Raw genomic sequence first — 18029 nt, 5'->3', positions numbered from 1 at the left:
TCATCTTATGTTGAAAATTATCCGCAAAAGATTGTGTATTCGCGGCACGCAACAGGTGTCATGCAACAGGTGTCGTGTAACAGGTGTCAGTGCGAAAATCACACTTGCATTTAGTAATTATCGTATACGAGGACCTTGTTCTTATGTATCCATATATGCGTCTGATTAATTTTCAGCAAAAATCTAATAATCGTCACAAACCTAAAACGTCACACAATAAATTTAAATAAAAATATTTGAATAAAAATAAATTTTTTTCCGAATCATTATACAAATCTTTTTTTAAATCAAAGGTTACACGAAACAATTTCTCAATCTTTGGATTCAATAACGCTTGAACATATTAATTTCCATTAAATGACTATACACATCTCTTAATTAAATATTACGTACAGGAAACAATTTCTCAATTTTGAAGATAAGATCAATAACGCAATCGATTCGATCAATCTGAGTTCGATTGATCCGATTGACTCGCCTAAATACCATTAATACGCAACCCTTGGTATCTATCCAATATTGTTATTATCTGCATTGCAAAAATATTCATAATAAAGTATATCCGCAGGATCGAGCTACAATAAATTATCGCCGTACGAGAATTGTACCGCGCCCCGTTCTAACATTATATTTACGTATACACGGGCGGTCATTATATTCGATCAGTAATTAGTAGCTACGAGTTGATCGATGGTTGTACACAACTCCGAGAATTCTCATTATCTCAATTCTTCTCACGTTCGCCACGGCATTGTCCACTAGCCGTAATTAAATGCATAAATTTAATGAAGCTTTCCATCCTCCAAATCGATCTCGATATCGGCTTCATTGATTCGCTGACATTTACGTTAAAATAAAGAAATGTAAAACTGTGAGAGAAAAATAAAAAGAGCGTTGCAGGCAAAATCAATTTACGATTCCGTATTATTTTATACCATGTTGTTCCTAGCGGCTGCAATGGACGGAGAGAGGTATTACTTTCTAATCAACGCGATATGGCTAATTGATAGCAAATATTAATTACGATCCCGTTATTGACATCAACATTCGCGTCTTTGCACCTCGCTACCGGCATTAAATCGCAGGTGCATATTTCTTCGTCGTGGCATTGCATCCAAGGTGAAACTGTGTGTCAGAGCTGTGAATATCGCAGGTAAATATCGTATCGATTACGAAAGTATTATCTTAATTGCCGGTCAAGAAACGACAGGCAAGATGAAAAGAGCGCGATCAGGAGGAAACGGATAGGTTCATCGAACGCGTGCGATTCGATCAATGACAAGATCAGTCGAATGATCACCGTGACTCGCTTTAATTACCATTGGTATAAGAGTGGGGTAGGATGGGAGGAGAAAGAGGCAGGCTCTCGATGGGAGTCCTCGTCGTGTCGACCAGGACCACCGGCCTCACAGTATGCCAACTATGTCTCCCTCGAGCAATGACGCCGGCTTGTTAAGACTTGAAACGCCAGACTATAACGGTCAGGCACGATCTGTACAGATAATTAAAAACTGAATCTCTCTCTCTCTCTCTCTCTCTCTTTGATCGTGTAAATCCTTACGTTACATGTCGCCGCTTACATAAGAAAATCGCAAAGTAACACGCAATTTTGACGACCTTAACCTTTGTGAGTCATCGATTGATTCATGGTAACGTTTGAATATTCATTACTCTCGAGGAGGAAACTCTTCGTCATCATTATTGGATCACCTGCTCGCTAAAATTAAGCAACTTTGATACAATTAAGAATTGATATTTTTAACTCTTTGATAAATGACTGTAAATATATAGTAGATATTGAGTATCATCAATATTTATTCTAATATTGATACTCAATATCATTACGAAAGTCTGTTAAAATTAATGATTTATTAAAATTAATATTGAGATTTAAATTATTTTGTATATATGTATATGCATTTTTTATATATCCATTACACATCTTATAAATATGTAATAAATTCTTCATTGATTTAAAAAAAAAAAAAGATTCACGTAAGATTCCTAAGCCGGATTATTTTCGAAAAAGCAGCACAGTGTATCTTCGTAGCGCGCGGGCTACCGTATAAAATAACCATATGTCATCTCATAGTGGTGTCCCGCGAGCGCGCCCCGCGGTTAAGGTACAATATAGCCCCCTCCCCCCATCCCTTTCTCCCAAAAGCAAGGCTAAGAAATTAGTCGTTCGTTCTCGAATAGTCGCATTCTTTAACTCTTCTGTCTCGATCGCATAGATTAGACGTGACTCCTTGCTCCTTCTCATTTTTTTTTCTCGAGTCAGGGCTCCCATTACATTGTTGGTAACGCGACCATAATTTCTGCCGGACCACCACGATCGCGCGGGAAGAAAAATGCTACCAAATGATAATGCCTTTCCGTGAACGCGTCCCCGGAAGAAGAAGACAATCACATGTCGGTTTATCAGTCTGTCTTTGCCCACGCTGCGAGCAATCAGGCGCCACACTTGCCAACCTGTCGTCCGAGATGCGTCTTCTTAACGGGACCGCGATCTAATGGGGCGATTATGCGCACGACCGCTATAGCGCCTTTCCGTTATATGATTTGATACACCTATTTATAGCTGCACGAACAAAGCGTAATTATAAATCGATAAAGTGAAGAGAGAGAGCAAGAGATAAAAATAAATATTATTATTTAGTTCCTTTAACATAAAGTCAGAAATTACAAATTCTTCTTTTCTGTTATATTGATATAAATAATGCGACGATAATGATTCAATTTTTATAATTCTAGACGAAGGTTGATGCGTATCGCTCAAATTTTGATCGCGACTCCTCAGAATCTTGCGAATGATGTTTTCGACTATGCACAAACGCAGTGCTCGTTAGTATAGTGCCGTAAGCGCGTCGGTTGCCATTCATCCTCAAAACAAACGCGCGCTGATTCGCTCGCGAATTGCCGCGCGATTCCTTCTATGTATATCCGTGCATGCATACATATATACACGCGTTCGTTTCCCACAAGTCAGCGTCACTCGCCAGGCACGCATACTAATTCCTTATTGATGACTGTCATTTATTATCATCGGCTGTTCATATTCCTCGCCTCCCTCTTTTCCCCTTTGTACCTCCCTCAGCGAGCCTCTCATCACCTTCCAGCAATCGATGACAGCCACCGAGGTTGCGTTACGGAAAAGCGCGCGGATGCGACTAATTGTCCCTCGAGGGGCCTCATTTTTCGGGCCCCCGATGGCGCCGGATCCTTCGGCGATTTGTTAAACGTCAACGGGCCTCGAGAACATCACGATCGATCGATCGATCGACGTGTTGTTAACTCACGAGCTTGTAACAGTAAGTGGAACTGTGTTGGCGCATAAATTCCCTTTGATTGTTAAATTAAATAATCGATACAAAATCAATTGAAAAAATTCAATGTGCAATTTATACGTCAAATAAACATAAGACATCACAGACTGCCTTCTGATCGTTGTGGGAATACTGATCCATAAGGATTTCCACCCGTAAAGAGCCAGCGAATAAAGAGAAAACGGTATATCTCGATCCGAACGAGCACCAGCTATTCCGGACGATTGCACTTTGGATGCCCAAAGGCTGATCACGATTTACGCGCGAGTTATACACAAGATCGGTAGATCACTACCGATGTAGATCACCATAGCCCGCGGAGAAGAGTTTGCAGGGTCGTACACACGTCACCCAGGTCATTGCGATGCAACAATAACCGCGCGATGCAGTCCTGGGAGTCGCAGGGAGTGGCATCTCCTTTTCTCTCTTCGTCTTTACTCGATTAGTAGATTAGATAATGTATACGTAAATATTATATGGTCGATTTCTCGGTCACGATTCAGCCGATCGATCTCAACCTCGCAGAATATTACGATTCTCGGATTCCCTTTACTATGTTTTACAGATTCAAGTAAATCTTGATAAAAAATTATTTTATCTAAATTTATTTAAATTATATAGTTCACAAATGAATTTACAGTAGTAAAGTATCAGAAAATAATTCAAAGAACAATAACAAGGTTCCAGCAAGGCTTCGAGCTTGCTAAGAAATGGCAAAGAAAGACACTCGTTGCTTGACACGTGGTATGCCATTATCCTGCCATTTCGTCATTTTATTTCCGTGCTTTAATGGCCGATCTGATGAGCCAATAAACTCAGATACGACCGTCCGTGGTAAAATGTTGTTCGCGAACTCGTGTCCAGGCCACCGAATAATCCACGGTTTGACGATCAAGCTTCGTTATTAAGTGAACGGCGAGTATAACTACCGGTCGTAGAAAAGCTAAGTATCTCAGAAGCAAGTCCTTTCTAGCAGGATCTCGAAAAAGCGTAGTTACGTAGACTTGACATAACGTTTAATGCATTCTCGGCACATGTGTGCGTATATGTCAGTCGTTTGCGGAAAAATAAATATTTTCCAGCTATTATCGTTTTTTCTAGCTACTATATATCGTCGAATACGACTATCAAATGGCTATAAACGAAGAACGCTGCAACTTTAAATGCGACTCTTGTTTTCAAAACGTATCTTGGTGCTTATCTCTTTCAAGTTTATCTAGAGAAATTTTTGAGCTTTTCTAATATTATCTTAGACTCTTGAATTTGTTTGCTTTTTAATATACAATAAAACTGGTTGGACTTTGTTCGGAATTGGCTTTAATCTCGTGCATTATCATCCCTCGGAACAGTAACGACATCACGAACGACCATAGCTGTCTACGGAGAACGGTCCCGCATAAAAATTCATTTTTTTTTCTCTACAACATTAAGCATCAAAGAAAATCGCGTTCGCACGTTATTATTTTTTACGCGCGAAAGAGAAAAGATCGTTTGCTCTTATGTTCTTTTTTTCCCGCAGCGAGGTTATTATGTATAAGTAACGCGAAGTTAATAAGGGCATTTTAGGATGTAAAAATTTATGATGGCGATTTGTGGAAGCTGTTGAAATTCTTATGGTCCAGATTATGTTTTCTCGCTGCGCAGTTTAAACTATAAAAACATTAACAATATGCTTCTATATTTTACTCTATTTTATTCACACGTTAAATGTATTGCTTAATGTGTAGAAAATAATATTTAAGTCTTACTATCCATATAAATATCCACCGCATTATTAATACAGTTCGTAAAACACGTTTCGCAATTATTTCTTGCAAATTACATATTCTTACGATTATATTTTATCAAGCATTTACATTTACATTTTGGTTTTGCCATCAGCTGACAATAAAAATCGCGCATTAAATCAATTACTTTCACCCGGATTTCTTCCATATTCTCGAGAGCAGCCTCTCGCGCGCGCGCGACCAGGAGGATATCGTTTCCACCCCGATTACGTCGCGGCGGTTTGCATATGCGCGCGTGTACCTCCGCCCGTTCGCAAAATCGCCAGGCACATAAATATCCGCGCCAAGTATCTCCTGGCATTATTACAAGCGCGGCGTATCCATGTGCACGTGTGACACGTGGCGAGGCAGAGAGCCCGTCGTGCGCGCATGTTACTTGAACTCGTATTCGGACTCATATATACGAGACACTGTTCTCATCCCGCGGGTACTTCGGGACTCCCCCGAAGTGGGGATTATACTGCTGCCAAATTACAGTGCCTGGCCACCCATAATGCGGCCACAGAGAGACGGCCATGGTAATAATATTGATATTAACGGCGCGGTAATGTTCCCGCCGACGAAATTATGGGTGTTAGGGGCGTGTTAATTTTTATGCTTATTGATTTTCATATTTTACCACGTACGAAACGCACGCGCGGAACCAGGGAGTGTCGCGCGGGTTTAACGGAGACTGGCGAGATGCCGACTATCCTCGTTATCAGTCGTGGTGGATATTTTTGTGGCGAGAGGTGGCAAAAGGAGTTTGAAATTCTTTCTCGGTCTTCTAAATATCCTGGGTCGCGAATGGCCAAGTGGCTATTCAGGATCGGCGTTTAGGAGAGACGTGAATGTTCAACGTGTTTTTACAGTTATTGATCTTGGTTTTATTACTCGGAGCAATGCTGAAAAATGGATTTCATGTGCAATCAGATGTAATTGTGATTTTATCGCTTATTCAATTTAAGTCTTTGCTACTTTTCTTAATAAGAAAGCAAACATTTTAAAACTTTTCATGAAATGCAAAACACTTGTCTTTACATACAATCGACTTGCTTTAAATATCATTAGAATCAATTCTTTTTGACGTAATATATTTTGAATAAAGAAAGTATACGAAAGTGGATGAAAAAGTAACTTGATTCAAAATAAGATAGATCATGGTTTTAAATAATTATTTACATATATTCATAATAAAAAAGCTCTCTGATGCATAAATTTAATTAAAGAAATCGTGAATTCTCTTAATATTTTAGTGAAAATGTTCGACTAAAAATTAGTTACATTAAAAGAAAGATGTAACATAACGTTCACGCCATTTTATATCTTGTTTGCAAACCATTCTCTTACTATATATCTTCGAAGTGCCGATGACTCGAAATTTCGTCATCGACTTCGGCAATTTTGGACGAGGCCGGCGGAGGTCGAATGCGAACGGTCCATCGACGGGTCATAGGTCGCGGGTCAAAAGTGATTACGAGGACGTTTATGCTCAATTCCAAGAGTATTCCTGGAATCGAGAGATATTTAATATACCGCCTGGCTAAGAAATATACGCGGGGTAACCCGCATATTCACGCGGGTGCGACCAAGACGCGACGCTGCCTCGAATAAGGAGGACGGAATCAGGACTCGAAAAGTGACCAAGAGTAAGAGGGGGAAGTGGACGTTGTTCGAGAGTTACGGGCCATCCACGTCACGCTCAAATATTTTGGCAAATTTATGCTCAATAAAAATTAACCAGACCCCTTCTCGTTTTGCGGTTTTGCTCCACCACTGCCGCACTACCATCATCCTCCGCCACCTTCTTACAGCCGTTTAACGACAAGGTGGACCTCCGGTAGATTCTCCCATCCGTTACACGTTCCGCGCATATTCGTATATTTGTACGTATACGTATGTACGTCCGTCCATCCGTCTCCTACGAACGCGCAAAAGCCCAATGATTTACCGCTGGATTTTCTTCCCTTTCTCTCTTCTTCTCACCGGTCTGTCTCCGCTCGTCTCCTTCTTTTCCACGCTCGTTGCATTTCCTTCGCGTTCATCGAATGTCCTTTTCGTACCGAGCGAGCACCAGTCAAGAGACGAGCGATCTTTTTTTTATTTCGCTCTCGCTTCTTTGCGTCTTCGAGAGTCCATCCGGCGGGGGCGCGCGAGCCAACGGGATCTTTTTTTATTTCACGTGCTGCACACGCGGCAATGTGTCGCCGACATAAATCAGTCAATGTCTCCTGGGATTAGAGTTTACGGTACCCCCAGGGCCTGAATAACTTCTCCAGTGGTTCCAGGGATGGTGCAAGGTGCGCAAGAATGACGCGGTTTTGATTTTTAGTTGATACCTTATATATTTTTTTCTCATCGCAATGTTTCTTTAAATGTTTTATTATTTTAAGGCTGATTATTAAATTTTTTAATTGTACGTTTTTGCTTGATATTTTTTGATCATATCAATATTACTTAACTGACGCAAAATTATATTTATGTGTTTAATCTTTTATTATTTCCTTACGTACATTTAATCATTCAATATTCATTATAACTCAACTTCGAATTGCATTATTTAATTTTCATGGCTACTTAATTAAAGTCTTTTGCTCTCTATTGTTCCCCAAGTAATATTTCAAATATATATTTTTAGATGATTGTCATAATGCTCAGAATACTTCGCGGTAGCGAATTAGCGTGCCAGGGCGTGACAATCACGATGCCGTACCTGAAGAAGGCGGTGGTTAAGGTGGTTAAGGGCTAACAACTGTGACGCGCCGCGACCGCGGACACTCGCGCGGGGAACTTGAGATCAAGCGCGTCGGCTCTGTCTGATTTCACGCACGCTAATTAGTCCAAGCGCACTTTACCACACCGTCTAATCGCAAATTTATATGCCGTCCGTAACATTCGTGGAAGGTCGCATGGAGGCGTAACATTGAGCGCGCGGTGAGGTTTTTTGTTTTTTAAACCAGTCAGTCGGAAGTCGTCGCAACACGTTTCCATATACGCAGCATCTCATCTTCTCGTATTTATTTCTTGTGTAAAATGTGTTGCGAGTGAGGCACAAATACATATTTCTTTCGTGCTTCGTTCATTTTCGATTTTACGAAGATAAAATAAAATATAATAAAAATTATTTTTTTTTTTTATCCTAAGATAACTTTTTTCTATCGAGCCGCCTTTTTATCCGCGAACGCGATGCATGTTGGACGGCTTATCTTCTCGGAAGATCTCCCGGGCGCATTAATTCACCAGCGGAACTTGGATCTTCCCCCAACTAATCTACTCGCTCTCGCAACGAAACATCTTGATTCCATGCGTGATCGTAAAGTTAATCGATCCACTCCATTAAGTCACGTCCGGTAATCGCACCGATACACTTTTCGGCGCGTTGCGATCGCCGGGCCATCATTTTCGTCAAATGGTGCCTCGCGCATATCTGTGAGAGCGATTTTTGAGGGACGAATGAGGGGGGGGAGGGAGGGAGGGGGAAAGGGCGACGGCCTTCTCGTTGAATCGCAGCGACGGAAAGCGACCTTTATCAAACCTCGCCGCGGGCGCCCCAGGTACCCGGGGCCCGCTCGCGGGGCCCATAAAACTCTCGCGTTATTTACTATGTTAATTGGCACCCACGTCAAACACAAATTTATGCTAAAAGCCAAGATGTTATCGAGTAGCCGAATGCGTTACGGCGCTGACAGATTCTGCCTTCCAGTACCGGACGATCAGGCACTGGCCCCGAGGTGCTTCGAGACGCATGATAATGCCGATATCTATCTTCGACGCATCGTCGACTGCTTCATCCTTCCGTTCGTCTCGCCACAGATACGTTATTCCTTTTCATCGCGAGCTGCTTTTTCCATCGATTTTGTTCTCTCCTCACAATGTGCGAATTTCAAATAAGATGTTCAAAGTTATGACTTGCTCGTATTAAAAAGTAGAATTCTGATAAACAAGATCAACTTCTCGAGTATAGAATATAGGGGAAAATGCAACAAAAATTTTTTGATAATTAACTAAAGATAATAAAAAAATAGAGCGTTGACTTTTATTCATTTTTTCTTAAAAATACTTTTCAAAGAGTATCTAGTTGTTTATCAATTTTTCTACAATAGTCGAGGGTTTTTCTTTCTGTTAATAACAGCAATCTTTTTTTAGTAGTATTCAAGAATTCCAGATGTCTAATTTGAAACATTTGCAGATTCTTTGCTCAAGGGAAGAGGAGAGGAAATGTGGACCTAGTCACGTACGGGAAACATAAGATTTTACGCTTCTTCTATCCGCGCATCGGTTACCATATGTTATCCAGAGACATAAGAGAATAATGGAACTTACATATAATTTGGTTGCGTATGTGTGATTCTATTGAAATCGGCATTTCTAAAAGTGCCACGGTATGTTTGCCATACGATGGCAATTTTGCCATACGCGTTTCGAAATATGCGTCCAGTGTCGCGCACATACAAGATTTCACTCCGTCCGTCTCACCCGCCACGGTCCACCGCCCCTTCGCAGCAGCCTTCGGCTTCTTAACGTCCGACAGGTGATTTACACGCGAGGATTTACTGCTCGCAAGATTTTACGAAAGGCTTGGACCAGCATCGAAACTGGCGTGGCGCGTCGCGACTCCGTGCCGAGGTGAGATGCGCGTCTTCTGAGAACGAAAAATCATTTTTTACGGCCGGCTACACGAGCTACGAATTACAAGCGCGACGACCAGTGACGTCGTACAGTCGGAGACTCTCGGGATTTCAACGTGTTTTCTGCACTTCGTCTTCTGTACTTCGACGGTGACAAAAACGGTCAAAAATATGCGAATGTTACAAGAGATGTGTCGATATAATTTCTATAATAATTGACAACGTTTCTTTGGAAAAAAAAGCTCACTGATATTCACGTAATAAGAATTTCAACTGTCAAAACATATAACAATGTCATCTCAAATAAAATTTATAAAATATTTCAAAATTATAGCAAAAGTTGGTTTTTAATTTTTACCTTATACTAAATATTTGCGTCCAGTTTACACAGAGATTTATGTCGGCAGGTGAGAAAGAACACAAGCGTTTGTGTCGGACGCTCGACGTTATGGGTACTGAGATTAACGATCGCGCTCCTCCAATGTTTTCTAATAAATTTACGCGTGAAATATCTTATCCATTTTTTTTAAATTAATAACCTGTTTCGGATACCATTATTTGAGGTAAATGATAGATCGAAAAGTCAATGGTTAAACGTAACAGGAAGTAGTCGGCGCTTTAAAGCGTTGGTAACAATACAACAGGTAAATGTCATGTGTTATTAACACGCAACTACATCGATATTCCAGTACGCGAATAAAGAGAGGGTAATGACAATGTGCGATTCCAAAATTGCTGCGGCCAACTATGGGAACCGACGTTGCATGTACTTTAGCAGGTGACGTGAGTCGATTTCACATAACGCACCACTTTTGTTTATTTGTGTCCGATAATATTCCCATCAGCAGGTGTCAGTTTCCATAGCAATTGACCACAATTTTTTACAATAGTTTTTACATTATAAGTGAACAAAGTTTGCCAATAATATTTCATAGAATTTGCGCTCTCAAGCTCGTAATTACATTTACACATTTGTACTGATCTGTCATCTGTTATTACTGACAGATAAAATAAATTGATTTCCATAAAACTTCTCCACGCGATCGAAACAAAAATAAACTTTGTTTCTTAAATGTGAAAAATATTAAATTTATATTTCTAGAAGAAAATATAATAATCAACCATTTAAATTGTTATTTAAGAAAAATTAAATATTTTACGTACAATATTTATGGTTTGTTAATATCAGCTGATCGCCGTATATAGTACTTATACACATAAGAAATAATAAAATCAGATGTGCAATAAAAATCAATATTACTTGATTTGTAAAATCAATAACAGATGACAAATCAGTACGCGTGTATATGTAATTACGGAATTTATAAAAACTATCGCAGTCTCAAAATTTTTTTATTAAAATTTTTTCTATTTATCCTCCTTTTTTCCACCGTTCTTTTATATGCAAGGACAAGTTTTTCGTGACAAATGCTGTCGTAGTAAATTATCTCAACCGTCCTTGCCGAAAATCTTGGAAATCATGCTCACCATACGGTGTATAGTCAATTTGTGAACCTGTGTGGTTCGAGAAATTGTAGGAAAGCTCGCAAAAACTGTTTGCAGCTTCTTTCTCGACGCAAGGAAGTAGCGTGGGTGTTTACGTCGTCGCTTTTATTACCGCAATGGGCGCCATCCGGTGCCACGACCGATACGATCGCGCCTTTACAAGCGAAATCATTCTCCTTTACAGTCGAATTTCGATCCGCTCCGCTGGAGAAAAATCTGGAAACACTATTGACGTAAACATCGATGGTCAGAAGATCGAGATCTCCAAGCGTATCTCGATTGTTTCTCGTAATCTCTTTGGGATTAAGTTGTTTGTCCTTAGTTGACATTAAAGTGTACGTTCGATTGTTTAATAGCACGCGTAATTTTCATTTCTTTACGAGCTATCAAAGTAAAATTTATATGCCGGATAAAATTTTTTGTTTTTAAATTTGTTAAATCAACCTGTCGAGATTATAGCGTGCTGTGAATAAATAAATCAAAATAATAACTGTAAATAAAAACTGTTTTTTTTTTAAATATAAAACAAGTAGGACATAAGCTCAGTTTTCTTAAGCTTTAATACGAATGATTGGTTAATGCAATTATATTTGTATCACAAACATATATATATTATATGATATTATAATTACTAAAGATTTTATTATTACGGATCTACACTAGATTAAATACATTTTCTTATGAAAAAGATGAGGGAGTCTAAAATTGACAACAAACATCGCAAGCATTGGGAACGACAAGTTAGTTGTATTGTAGAAACGGATAGCGCGCATCGCGGGTCGCTGAAGTTTTTCCGCCGTAATTTATGCTCGATAATGAATCTACACTTTGCAGATAGCGCGGGGTCAGGTGTTAATGTCGGTGCGTGTGCGGTGCAAGAGCGCGGCGCCGCGTGAGACTCGTGGGCACATTCGGCCCACCCGCACTCTACGCGATTCAGCGATACTCAGCCATGCCAAGTCGCTCTAAAATTAACAAGCACGTAAAGCTTTTTCAATTATTATCTAAATCTCAACAAAAAAATAATCACGCGAATATTATGCCGTCGTGTATTTAAATAAAATTTGAATTAAGGACGCGCAAAAATTGTATTTTAAAAAGGCATAATATTTTTTTATCACATATCCTATCGAAGTGAAAACAAACGCTCACAATCGATAAATTGCGAGTTAGATGCATCCGTGGGAGAGGCACTCCTGAGAGAACTTGTCCTGCACTTTCTATCGTGCATCATTTTCCTGAATTTCCATTGTACTTCTAACTTTTCTCTGGATATTAATTGCTCACCTTGATTACGCACGACAAGAAATTTAATGATAATTTATAATAGTTTGTTTCTCTCTCTCTCTAAATGTAATGTAGAAGAGATGAATAAAAAATTATTTTTACCCGCAAATTAGAATTCATACAATAAACGGATTTTCGATTCAAATACAATTTAGGAATGAACATTTACATAATTCCCTCATAGGTTGAGAACCATACGACGAACGCGACGTCCCTTAAACAATGTCTACATTAAGCCTAGTTAGGCGAGACGGCATTTCGCGGCAACGAGACGGGCGTCGTGCCGGCAGACACGTCGCCGTCGAGAGTCGTTTAAAAGCATTAAACGCTCGCTTGCTCGGTGGAAACACACCGGCATCGGCAGTCCGCTGTGGTATTCATCGGATGTATCCGCATATACCCGACAACGTATTCGCGATTCACGGTGTATAAAGTACGTGGTTACGAGCGTTGCAGAATCGCGCGAGCGAGCCCCGTATATGTGTGTGTGCGTGCGTGTTGCGTATATGCGTGTGAGACACACGAGGCTATTAAGATATTTGAATAATATTAACATGGAGAACTCGCGCACGAGAGTCGCGGTGTCGATAACGGCGAAGGGCCTGCTTGTGGCAAAGGCCCATCCAAAGGACCTCGGGCGATATCGCGTCAACGTTTTAGTACTCGCAACGTCGATAAAATGAACCCGCGATGATGATGCTGTTAGCCGCATCTTGTGCACACGATACAGTACAGGTTGATGGAGATTAAATATTTTTTTGTAGATGCTAAAATTTTTTCTATTGAATATTTTTGGGAGAAAATAAAATTCATCTCGTATGAAAATAAAATTTCATTAATTATCACGGCCAATATTGAAAACTCATGCGTCGCATTTTTATATAACGTTAAATTATATTACTCACGTAATATTCTAATAGTATCGAGGAATTTGTGAGTTAAAGTGTAAAACAAAAAAAGTTTTTTTGCCCCTCTAAGAAATAATCGAGCAACGTGAGCTGTGCTGAACAGGTATCGCAGCCTTGGCAGCGCGCGAGAAGGTGCAATTGCAGCGCCGTTTAAAAGATGACGTCTCGCATTTCCGATGAATGCAGGCGGTGAAATAGAGCACGTGCTCAACCATACCGGTGGCGGTTGATATACGCGGAATTACATCGTGTTTATTGGCCATGGCTCACGTACAGCGTTCCGCAGCGCTTATCGCGGTTGCGATGCATCTCTCTTGCATGGTGCACCAATGAAATCACACGATGACCTCATTCACTGAGTCAATACTTTCGATGTGCTCTGCGATCGGTCATGCGAGGTTCCGCGAACACGAGTGTGCGATTTCGTCCACGGAGAACGTGTTCGGAAATGTAAACTACTCCCGCGCAATGTGTTCGTCGACATGCGACTCCGTTAGTTCTTAAGGATAAAGTTGTCCATATGGCCAATTGAAAGGGCTAATTCTTTCAGGTTTATACTTTGGTCATATAACAATCAAAAAAGGATAAACTGGTGAAATATACTTTCTCTTGCCGCATCAATACTTATTTTATTGTATGTAATTACTGTCAAAGTAAAACACATATGTTTTACATTCAACAGCTTTTAAAATTTGGTAGCTTTGGCACGTTATCGTGCCGATGAAGACATGACTCAAATGCCTTGGTGACTATGCCAGCCTAAGACGTGACCTAGGACATGAACCTAGGACAAGATGTGTGAGAATTTCTAAAATCCTAAAATAATGTACGGCATGTGTGTTGCAGAAATAATTCGATGGGTCTTCGAATCGCACGAACATATGTGGCTTTACGATCGTTTGCCTGTTCTTTTCTTCTTTTAGATTTTTTTTACATCTAACAACATATCATGAAAGTGAAATAAATATTTAATGGTAGTGAAATAAATATTTAATACGAGAGTGCGATAAGAAAAAGAAAGCAAAAAAGTTAAGCAGAAACTTTGAACAGAAAAAGCTATCGAAGCTTTAGATTTATGTATCAAATAAATGCAATATATATATATATATATATATAACAAAAATGTAGAGACATGAAGATTTAAAGTAAGAGAAAAGCACTCATCTGAAAGGCAGTTTGAAAATATGGGCAACTTGCTATGCTTCAACACCAACCTCGTATTCTTATTGCGAGGTTGATGTTGAAGCATAGGATTAAGGATGCGCCGAGGGTGCGCACATGTGTCAAATTATTGTATTTCACATGTGAGCGCGCTTTCAAGGAAGACAAGTTAGGACAAAGTTAATGCAGACAAAAGAATCTGCAGATGTGATTTAAAGCCCTAAACATCTCTTGTTTTGATAAAATATCCGCGAGATTAAGTTCTTATGCTACATTTTTAATCTTAAAGTCTCCGTCCATGCATGTATCAAATTTCTCTGCGCGCAATTATTGTCGCTACGCTCTATCTATATATAATTTTACGAAGCAATAATTTTATAAAACGCTTATCTTAGGAATTGAATAATTGTATTTCCGTCGTGCTGTTATTGATCGTTGTCAATTGTTTTCATTAATAATTATGTTGGTTTTGGACAGTTTAAACTTTTTATTCTGATAATATATAACATGGTAAGCCTTTAATTCATATAATATTTTGAAGACCCTCTATATAATTTTTTATTTTTCTTTATAAAACTTAAATTAATTTTTTTTGACAGGTACAAATATGATAACTCTATTGCTAGACAACTAATTGATATGTATTATCAACCATTTTGATTCTGTTAAATTTTTCTTTTTTATTATATAAGAGAGAAAGAGAGACTTATATAATTTAAGTATATAAAAAATATATATATATATATATTTATTTTTTTATAAAATATACTCAAATTAAATCATGTGGTTTTCACAGTAAAATAATGTTTGCACCGATATTATTCACTTGTCTGTCTAAAAGTCACACGGAAATGCCACGGCAGGTGCAGACAGCGGAACTATCGATATTCATAATTGACAGAGTGTTGGCGGAATCGCGATAATGTCGATTCGTTATCAGTGCATGTGTGTGTGTGTGTGTGTGTGTGTGTATGCAGTGGTTGCAACGGTCAACAATACGTAGGCCGTCGGGGGTCGGTCCGCTGATGATTAGTAGACAGGTTGGTCCGCAACATTCCCATCGCGCCTCGCACGAAACTCACCTGCTACCGGTCGATGCAGCTTGTTGTTCTACGCCACATGTCGTTTTACAATCTTAATTTTCCCAAGCCAACACGGTGAGCGTAACGCGCCTTAAAGGTTTCGGTATTTGCGAGTTTTTTATCTCCGTCATTGGCAGCAAAAACGTGGCCTATTTTTTATACATATACTGTGAAATGAGTTATAGTATCTTATATACATTCGTTTAGAGTTTACAATACGATTTCACATGTGGCGAAACTTGTGTTACTTTCCACGAAGACCTTTAAAAGAGACAGTCGTCTTGATAAATATATTTATAGTTAAAAGATTCAGAAAGGGTGAAACCCTTTTTATGCGAACCGTATGTGAACATGTGCATTCATAGAAAGAAAAGAAAAACTTTCGAAATAACATGAAATATATATTGTATAAGCATATTTATATCTATACTTTACAATTCTAAACTTAATGATAAATACTTTCGTGAATTTGAAATCGAGTTTTTGACACTGTCAAATTATTAATAAACTTTCCAAAATATAAGCGACTGAAAGAAAAAAAAAACATTTTTATACAAATTTCAAAAGCACAGAGAGAAGGAGCCGAATATTCATTAGTTAAATGTAAATTCAGTTTGTTGATTTATAATATGTACTATGACCATTTTGGGCGGGAAAATGAATAGCTTAGGAAACGTGCTTAAATTTTTGCCCAGGGAATTTTTTTTTTACAGCTTTATTACCCACACATTTCGACACGCATTATAACAGTCTCGCCCTTTATTTTAATTTCTTCGATTTCAGGTGATTCTGACGAAGTTACAAAGCGTAATATGATGCCCGAGGGGCATTCATTCACGTCTCAAAGTACAATGCGTATCGCATTATGTTAATATCTTTAATGTATTATTAAGAACGAACGTACCGTCACCTACATATAATCTGCAATGCTAATTCATCGCCTCGATATCACATCCTGCGACCAATAAACACTATTCGGCCATTGTTCGCACGTAAAACAAAGTTGCGAATTTTATTCACAGCATACTTATAGGTGGCTGACAATGCAGTAGATGTGACATTAAGAAATATAGTTAGTCAACTTTTATTTCATTCCTTCTACAACCTTCATTAATTATCATATGCAAAATCTATTTCTAGCATTAATTATTTCACGAGGGCAGCCTTTGTTCAAAATCGTAAAAAAGGATGGCTAACAATACGAAAACGATGCTTATGAATTTACATCCTGTACAAGGTAGAATACATGATCTCGTGAAGAATAATCATTCGGTGAGAGATCGGCTCTCGATCTTCCTCGATGCGGAAGATACTTTGCGTGGCGGAATCGGCGGTAATTAACGTCGACCGGAGGCGTGGCACGAGCGGGAGATGGAGGGGACCCCCTCGGCTCACCAGGACGATTCGTCTTCGTCCTGCGGTGCGTGCATTCGCGCGCATCTCACATTCGCCCGTCATAAATTTATGCAGAACAATTCAACGACAACGGTGCATTACGGAGCCGACGGCGCAGGTTCAAAGACCTTGTCCATCCGAGCCGCGGGTATCGTCGATCGTCCTCCGGCGCGGATACCCGTTCCTCCCGTCCCTTTGCGCGCGGCCGCGCTCGTCTTTTGGCTGGCAATTAGCATACGATTGACCCTGCGCGATGACCCTGCGCGACTCACCGCCCAACGATTGAATTAAAATACGCTAAAGGTGCGAATTGCCCCGGCAGTTTTTATGCGTACGTCGGAAATCAATTTCTTCCCCGTAGTGTATAGAGTATGCGTTCAAATTCAATGACGTGTCAATATTCTTATTCCTTTGATATCGAATACCGTGTGCATCGATATCATATTTACGATTATACAATGGATATTCTTTACAATCAAATGAAAAATGCGCGACAAGAATATGCAAGTGAAATAATTTAATAATTTTGGGGAAAGTTTCTGTTTCTAGCACGCAATTACTGTAAAGAGTTTCTAAAGTAGAATATAATATAATCATAAAATAGAAATCTTATTTTTTTGATTTAGTACTAATTTCTCCTTTTATATACATATGGAGAAAGGAATATATTTTCCTCTTTTGTTCTTTTATTCATGTTTTCTTTTTTGCTTTTTTTTTTTTTTTTTTTTACCTGTTATGATTCATCACTCCTCTTTTGTATTCGTTTATCTACTTCCGCTCATTCGATTATTTACTTTTTTATTCATTTTTTGTTTATTCATTTATTAATGAGAAGGCATTGCGATGATTACAAAAACTTTGTGGTAAAAGCAACAATAGAATTCTCTATCTATTGATATAAATTAATGACCAATTGTAATGTCGTTTTTCCTATTCCGTCATATTTATCTTATTACTATTATTTTTTTTT

At 39.1% G+C, this 18029-nt stretch overlaps 1 protein-coding gene across 2 annotated transcripts in view; it reads right to left on the bottom strand.

The window, feature by feature from the left end:
- LOC126855035 (structural maintenance of chromosomes protein 5) overlaps nucleotides 1-18029 on the bottom strand; it is a 224132-nt gene that overhangs the window by 175767 nt on the left and 30336 nt on the right. The gene's annotated exons all lie outside the window — the stretch shown is intronic.

The sequence above is a fragment of the Cataglyphis hispanica genome, chromosome 15 (genome assembly GCF_021464435.1).
Source record: "Cataglyphis hispanica isolate Lineage 1 chromosome 15, ULB_Chis1_1.0, whole genome shotgun sequence".
Taxonomy (NCBI): domain Eukaryota; kingdom Metazoa; phylum Arthropoda; class Insecta; order Hymenoptera; family Formicidae; genus Cataglyphis; species Cataglyphis hispanica.
Note: the sequence above shows the minus strand (reverse complement) of the source record. Positions and strands in the feature narration are given on the sequence as shown.